An 8697-nucleotide genomic window follows, 5' to 3' on the forward strand; every position below is an offset into this window, starting at 1 on the left:
ACAGAGCATCAGGACATTGTTCATGCCAACTTTGTTAGTAAATTTTTTTGGGGAAGGGGATGCATTGTCAGTCTCCTTGCACATCATCTGCTACTGTAATGTGCAATGCGATAAAAGAAAAAATGAACTCACTAATTTTGTAGTGAATTTTTTTGTAGTGGAATTGCGGCAGTATTTAGAAGATGAATGGAACAGTGATATGTAAATTTTGAGGAACTTTGAAGCTCAAAGTGTAAATTCCATATACCTGGATTCTGTGGTTAAAGTATACTGTATGCTAGAGATATTGATACTGAAAATTATCTCCAGCTATTTATACTATTTTGGAGAAACTGCAGTTGTGTATGAATCCTTTTTCTGTAAAGATTTGATACTCCAAGTCCTGCAGTGGGATATTACTCTTAGCTGACCAGCATTTCAAGTCACACCCTGCACCAGCCTCCAGAGCATTTTTCTCTTGGAGTTCTAAGGCTCATGTATCATTGTGAGCTCAAAAATAAAATAAAAAAAAACTATGCTACCTTCAGACTGTCATCATTGGGGCTCCATGTTGTCATTGTGGCACAATGAATGTGTTGTGACCATGTGGTCATCATCACCACACAAGGGTTGAAAATAAACCTCACACTTCCTGCTTGTTGTCTGTGGGCCATGTGCTGCTGCCAAGGTGTAACCACCTGTTGTTGTGACTTAGTATTTTGTATGAAATAAACTTTTGTTAGTTCCCTATTTATATTATTGATAAAAGCAGTTTGGAGTGGACCTAGTGGTAGGAGTCTTGACACCATCGTTTAGGAGCTGATCCAGCCTCGTGCATCCGCTTGTTACTGTCTTGTTTGCCTACTAATGTATTATAGGTTTCCCACACAGATGCCTTTTTTGTTTTAAGGAACTCGAGTTAAAAATAAAGATAAAAACTCTTGAATGGTGGTTATGCAAGAAAAAGGAAGTGGAGAGGTTTTTATACTGAATGATTGGAGGAATTATACAAATGGTGTGCAATATATATATATATATATATATATATATATATATATATATATATATATATATATATATATATATATATATATATATATATATATATATATATATATATATATATATATATATATATATATATATATATATATATATATATATATATATATATATATATATATATATATATATATATATATATATATAAAAACTATACACATACACCTTGTGTATTTATACACACTACATTTATGTTGATGTATGTATGCACATAATTACATGCATGTTTTGTATGTAATTATGAATTACATAGTTTTGATACATTAGATACATAAACATATTGTGTGTAAGTATACTCACATTTTGTGTATAAGTACATATGTGTGTCATTTTGTGTGCTTCATGCACACATTAACACTGTATATGTACTGTACAGTCATGTCTGTGCATATTAGATTTAAATACAATAGGATTAAAGCAACTAAACTCCCAAGTGAACTGGTTTAGGTTACTTTAATCTCTAAAATATATGTATTTATATCAGAAAGTGTGTGTATGTGTATGTGTGTGTGTGTGTATATATATGTATACATGTGTTAATGTATATATACATACATACATATATACATGTATAAACAATCACCAACTGTGATTATTCAAAATTGGGAAGACATGTAAACATTGTATTGTAGTATTTTCATGTTACTACCTTGTCAATAATTGTAAAGCACCAGAGCATACTGTATATCACTGTATAAGATATAATTTAATGGAAACAGTCCTTTTTTTTATTGAAGTCATTTCATATTTATTTTTATGCCAATGCCCGCCCCTTTACTTCAACATCTTGCTTATGTGTCTAAATAAACCTGTGCTTATTTTTTATCTTTCATTTGTGTTTGGGATTCACTGATTATTTTCTGTAAAGCTAAATATGTCAGAAATAAAGTAAAAATTTTTAACATTTTTTCAAGCTACTAACAATGTATCCCAAAGTAAACATACAGGTCTTGTTTATAATTGTATATAATTTTGTAAAATAAAGGAATTGGATCTTGCATTCACTGCATAATAGTTGATAAAAGTGGCTTTTCCTTAGGTTTTCCATCTTTTTGTTACAGAAAAATGTCTGAAAATTTTTGAAATATTGCAAATTTCATATATGGTTTATGGTGCCACAAAAAGGTAACCATTTTATGATTTTCAGTCAGGTTTTATATGTATTGTTCAGTTTGCCATGTAAGTGGACCAACTTTCATTTTTTCTATGAAGTGATGCCTGCCAACCTTCAACAGGTAGTTGACATTTGAGGATGAACTTTACAAGGAATAATTAAAATATGTACATTTTGTATATAATGTGCAATTTCCACATGAAAACTTAATTTTTCTGGTAATTGGTGTCTGTCAACTATCAAAAGGTAGTTGGCATTTAAGGAGTTAAGATTTTAACTCTCTTTCTGAGAAAGAATTATTCAACAAAAGTACAGCACAAAAGAGATTTATTCAATGTAAGTAGAGTACCAGTGTCAGTTATGCTCAAAATCTATAATGTATATCACTCATTATCGTTACAATTGTATGTCCTGTTAAACAGGATGGCTGCATCTTTCGGGTTAATTTTATGTCGAGTCTCCTCAGTTTTCCGTATATCTTTTCTACTTTAATATTGTACAATAATTGGCCAGTATTCATGGTTTGATAGAGAGAATGACATCAGCTGTGGTGTCCAGCAGTTTATTCTTTTTACAACAGAGAATGAAGGTAGTGAAATATGGATGAACCCATAGAATTCAACAGCAGGTTTCTGGCAGATGGATTCCAGAGTTTTAGTTCAGGTATTACTTTGGTGTTTCTCTTGTTGCCAGTGTTCCTATCAGTCTGATGGTCATTCTCAAGACAGGTGAGACAAATCTTGAGACAAGGGGTGTGGGTGGCATTATATATAGGGGACCAGCATTGCAGGCTGGAGCAGCTATGAATTCTCATTGGGTGCAAGGCGGTTATTGTGCCTGAGCAAAGCTTTCTCCTAGACAGTAGTGGATGCACCCCTTCCCTTTTGCAAGTATTGGAAAATTGGGGGATGGGGGTACTGGGATTATTGTTTAGTATTGAATATGCCCCTGTAGGAGTTGCCATCAAGTGTGAGGCTCCTGATGGTACCATCTATCCATAACTTCCAGTGCACTTACACTCATCACTCCAGCTGTGTTTGCTTGACCTTCCAAGAATATCGGTGCAAAATAGCTCTCTTGCGCTGTTCTTGTGGTGAAGTTGCTGAAGGCAGTGTGTGTACATCTCACAGGGCACTTAATCCATCCATTCAGACACATGCCCAGGTTCATGGGTTTGGTGTATACCTTCGTAGTAAGTGTTCACTCTCCGTTTAGAGATATGCTTAGGTTCATGGGTTTGGTCCATATCCTCACAATAAGTGCCCCTCCTGTTGCTCGTCAAGGAAGGAGAGGCAGTGATCATAGCTCTATTTAATTGTAAAATAATGATAACTGTGGGTGTGAAAGGTGTGTCTTAGGTACTCTTTAACTCATCTGCAGCATTAGCACTGACAAAGATGATGTCAGTGTACTGTACATACATCTGCGACTTTTCTGTGCTGGTAAATAAAGTGCGATCAGTGGTTCCCATATCAAAATTAACACAGAGAACACCGAGGGGAGGTGGGAACTAATCACCATCCCATCAATTTAGGTCAACATATACCTCTTGTGGGTAATGAAAGGGGCCTTTTTAGTGCCATTTCCAGGAGAGCATGAAAGGTGTGCTTGGAGATGTTTAACAATGGAGTGGTAGGGTCCCTGTAAATGAAATCAAAATTGTATTGTTTTGTCAACCAGCAGGTTTGAGAAGAGGGACTCCATCCTGTAGGTGGTGTCACTTTAAGTTCTTCCAGGAACTCTGTAGAGGACTGAGGCTGTGGTCACCAGGCACATTCAGGGTCAGTATGATGTTAAATCTCTTGGTGAGCTGGTAAGTCAGGATACGTATCTGGCTGATAATAAGGTAGAGAGAGTTGACCTGCTTGTGTTTTTTCATGTTTCTGTACAGTCATACCTTGTGCATTCGCGCTTCTGGATTCATGAATTCACAAAATTTTCATTGGAACTCAACTAATTGCATCCACTGTTTTTTCACAGATCTGCAAAATTAGTGAAATCCGTAAAAAACCCTGCAGAAGTGTTTAATTTTTTAAGTAATTTATAAGTTTTCATGCTTTCAAGTGTAAAATCAGTAAGAAAAATTTTGTTAATGAAAAATCTACCGTTTTTTGGCGAAAGTTAAAGACATACCAAAGGTCAGTTAAGAAATTCCTTTGAAAACACTTTTTCCTATGGAAACATTAATTTTTATGTTAAGTACTGTACTATACCTTTACAAGATGCGATACCCATTCGCAAAATTTATTCCCTTTGGAATGCTAATGATTACATAGTTATTGGAAAATACTGTAGTTAATGTACTATTTTGTAATAGTAAATAAATGTTAACTTAAATTCAATACAAAAATGATAAATTTTCTGCTAGTGTTCATAGCAAATGCATATTGTATCAGGTTTGGGCAATGGTGTAGGCTCCATGATGACATGCTATTGGCTAGAAGGGTTGGAGTAGCCAATCACAGCACACACGTACCCTTTATGTGCAAGTTTTCTTTATTTTATTGAATTGTACCTTCGTTATATGACTTCTGTAACACATGAAGTTTACCTAGTTTACCTTCCTGACAATGACAAAGAAAATGTCAGTCATTAAATTTACAGTCCCATTTGTTACTTGGTTTTACCTTACTATAGATCCATCCATCCATCCTTACTGTGAGTGCAAAACAAAACGGCAGCCAATGAGTTAGTATAGGGGTAATATTAGTATACCATACTGTGAATGCACTAGTGTGGCAAATACCCATTAGGCGACAATGTACTCTATTTGTACGTCAGCCATTTATTTATACTTTTGTCAACCACTTATTTCTTTTTTAAGGGTAACTTATTAAGGTAACTTTTAAATGAAATTAAAGTGCATTGGGACCTTGATTTGGGTCATGTTTACGGTTTAAACTCTAGAAATAAGCATTTATTAGCGTTAGTGACTTACCAAACATTCAAGATCCCTCCTGATCTGCAATGGGTTCTGAAACCTAACCTTGCGAATGTTTGCTGTATTACTTTATATATAGCCAAGATCATAGTTCCCCACTAATGCTGATGTGTTAAAGAATGTTATAGACATCTTGACTCTTTCAGTGGTTCTGTTGCCCTCATGCCTGATGTTGTCGAACGGGTTTTTGTTTTACCAAAAATTTTTCTTGTCTGCCAGGATCTTGTCCAGCTTCCAGTGGTGTTCCCCAGTGCAGGTGAGGACATAGGTGGCAGTCTTATCTGCCCTGAGGACAGTGATGTTCTCTTAGTGCCATGGCAGCTTCTTTCAGGCACTAGTTGATGTTGTTTCGATAGTTACCACTTTTGGTTAGGGCCTTGGCCAGGAGGAGGGGTTGAGGGTGGACAATAGCACAAAAAATAAATGCAATAAAAATATAAACAAAAAAGAAAAACCATGTTTTTTCAAAGATACAGTTCAATCAAAAATGCCATTATACTCTCTCGACCAAAGTATGAACACTGGCCAATTATTGTACAATATAATGTATAAGAGAAAAAAAATTGTACATAATGTGAGTAGTCTCAATATAAAATAAACTTGAATAATGCAGCCATCCTATTTAACAAGACCTGTTTAAGAGAGGGCCTACTGCCTTCTCAGGTATTGTAAAAGCAATTTGTCTTCAATCAGTTTGCTGCCTGAGCCAACTCATAAAAGCTTGAGTGTCACTGCAAATTAATGATATATCAGCTGACATTCAAGTGTTTTTCAGTTATTAATATTATTCAGAAGAGAACCCTGTTCATATGGAACAAGCGCAGATGGGGCATTGACTTGAAATTTAACCTTCCAAAGAATATGGTTTTCATTTGAAAGAAGTAAAAGAAGGTAATATGAAATAGAAAGGAGGGATCAGTTGTTAGAACAAAAAATATTTATATTAAATATAGTTAAGATACACGGAGAATTGTTTCAAGTTAGTAAAGCGTTGCATCTTTGCTTGAACTTTTTTCCAGTTGTACAACAAAATGTAAGTTAGCTATGTGGTATTTGTCATTTTAAAAAGTTTTGCATAAGAATTCATCGAAGTTTTTAGGTGGCAAAGACATTCGAGACACTGAGTAGCATATGGAAAATTAGGTGTAGGCAACAAAAACTTCTACTTGGATTGTATGGTTTCCTAACAGGTTTTAGCTATCATAAATATTTAGCTCATTAGTTGAGAGTGAAAGAATAGAGCATTTCTGTTGAAAGTCATGACTGGACTGTAATAAGCTTCCCTTAGTGCAAAGCTTGAGTTGCGGTGTACTGTACAACTAAAAATTTATCACAACTAAGCTTAAAAGACTCAAATTTCTTCACAACAGAGCTTGAAAGACTATAAAAATTTTGTACAAGATCTGAAAGACATCAATATCCAAAGGAGATAATTCCATTAAAAGTATGTTTCAGAACATGCTACCACTGGCCTCAAAACTTGTTCTCTGTTGTTAGTTTACAATGGAAAATTGTAACTACTACTAGAAGTACTTTTTTAAAATAATTTTTGAAATTCAAACAGTTCTAGATTGGCTTTTTCATTAGTTTTGCTGCTATATTAATTTTTGCTGGGCCCCTGAAATATAGATGATTATTATTATGATAAGCATCCTATAGTGATGAAAAAAGCCTGTCTAAAGAATGAGAACATAGAAATTTGAAAATGAGGTAAAAAACAAAAAAATCACAGAAAATATATCATCAAAAAGAGGTAGGTAGAAACCAATGAAAGACTACATCCAAAGGGTAGTTGGTAGTAAGCAGAGTAACACTGGGAAATGGTTAAAGAGGTGTATGGTAGTAGAATGAAGTACAATAGCAGTTGAAGAGAGCCTACAACTTCTGGTTGGGAAAATGGTAGAGATGTATATTGTACAGAGAAAATAGTTATGGAGGCAAAGGACAGTTGGCAAGAACATAGATGAGTTGGGAGGAATGGAATCAATAGAGGGGCATATAAAATTATTCAAGTTGCTAAAATGTTTGAGAAAAGATGAAATAAAGAGTTGAAAATAGAATGAACATGAACTGTAAGACATTGGCATAATACAAAGACCAGCAGAGGACATGACTGCATGCTAGCAAGAAGAAAAATGGAAACGCTCCGGGGACACCAGGAATAACGAGAACCCCCCCCCCACAAGATCCTTGACCTACTGCCATTGATGGGGTCTTTGGAGTGACAGCTGTTAGGCAGTGTCCCAATACATTAACAACATTAGACATCAAGCCCCTGCCCCTCGAGTAGGACGCCTTGACGAGGTGAGGGGCTAAGGGACCCTGGCCTTTGGGCCCAGGTCCTGACGAATCATCCTACATAGTTTTTGGTTTAAATGGCGTGGACATTTCCACATTCGCAAAATTTTACTGCTTAGGTGAGTCTGAGAAGGGATCGTTTTTTGGAAGGGGTTCACATTGAAGCTAATTGTGGGAGTTGTGGTGGTTGAGTCGCCACCGAGATAGTTTGGACCTAAGAGATGGTGATGGGATTTTCCCACTGCTATCTTGAGGGCGGAACCATCTCTGGGGATCAGCCCATCGGAATCCAGGGGCTGGTTTTGGAGGTGGGACTCCTGGCTTTTGTCCGAAGCCCACCAGTACGGTTTGAGTGGGGAGTCAGTCCCCATTAGTGGGGGCAGAACTCCCAGCAGGCGGATTGGCTTATACCTGGGCCACTGCAAGCGTGCTGGTGCTATCCTGAAAGGGTAGGGTATGGGGTGGACTGTTGGGAGTCAACTCTCACTTGTGCCATTGGTGGAGAATGCGAATACCTGACTGATGTACGATACTTTCTTGATATGACCAAGCAGTTTTGGGTGGGTGGATGAACCAGTTTGTGTGTGGTGGTCTGATGTGTGCATGCTTGGCATCTTGGGGTCTCTTCGTGGGCTTTGGGAGTGTGTTGGGGTGGGGAAGCTGAGCAGTAGAGCTGCCTAGTTTGTCCTTTTGATATGCTGTCGGGGTCTGTGCGGGGCTCTTGGGTGTCGGGTGTGCACTTTTGGACCTTTGCATGTGGACTGGTTTAAACTTATGGATTTGGCTTTTAGTTCTCCCTCCCTGGATCCGACGACTTAACGGCACTGGCAACGACTTCTGGCATGAACATGGATACGGGCTTGGCTGTTGACAGAACCAAACACTGAGACACCAGGGTGTTAATAAATCTGGTGGATTTGATTCAAATAATAGGGTCCTTTATTGCACTAATGTAAACTTATTAGATTACGAATGTTTATACAGTGTAGTGAAGCAATTCGGCAAAGTGGAAAGAATTAAATTAATTCTAGAAAAGATAAGCAGTCATTTTGTGCTTTTATCAAATTTTCCTCTCCTTGAAGCTAGTGAGGCACAACAAAGACTCCATGGCCACATTCTAAATGACTCAGTTGTCAGCACGAAAGTGTTTTCAGTGAAAAACTTGAATGATGAGCCATTTGACTTTGTTCCAAAGGCTGAAGAACATGGACCAGTCCCATGTACCAGAGCTCTTCCTCCCCCTTTATGGCATGTTGCTATCTACAAGGAGGGAGGGAAAATTTGATAAAAGCTGCTGACTGCA

The sequence above is a fragment of the Macrobrachium rosenbergii genome, chromosome 51 (assembly GCF_040412425.1).
Source record: "Macrobrachium rosenbergii isolate ZJJX-2024 chromosome 51, ASM4041242v1, whole genome shotgun sequence".
Lineage (NCBI taxonomy): Eukaryota > Metazoa > Arthropoda > Malacostraca > Decapoda > Palaemonidae > Macrobrachium > Macrobrachium rosenbergii.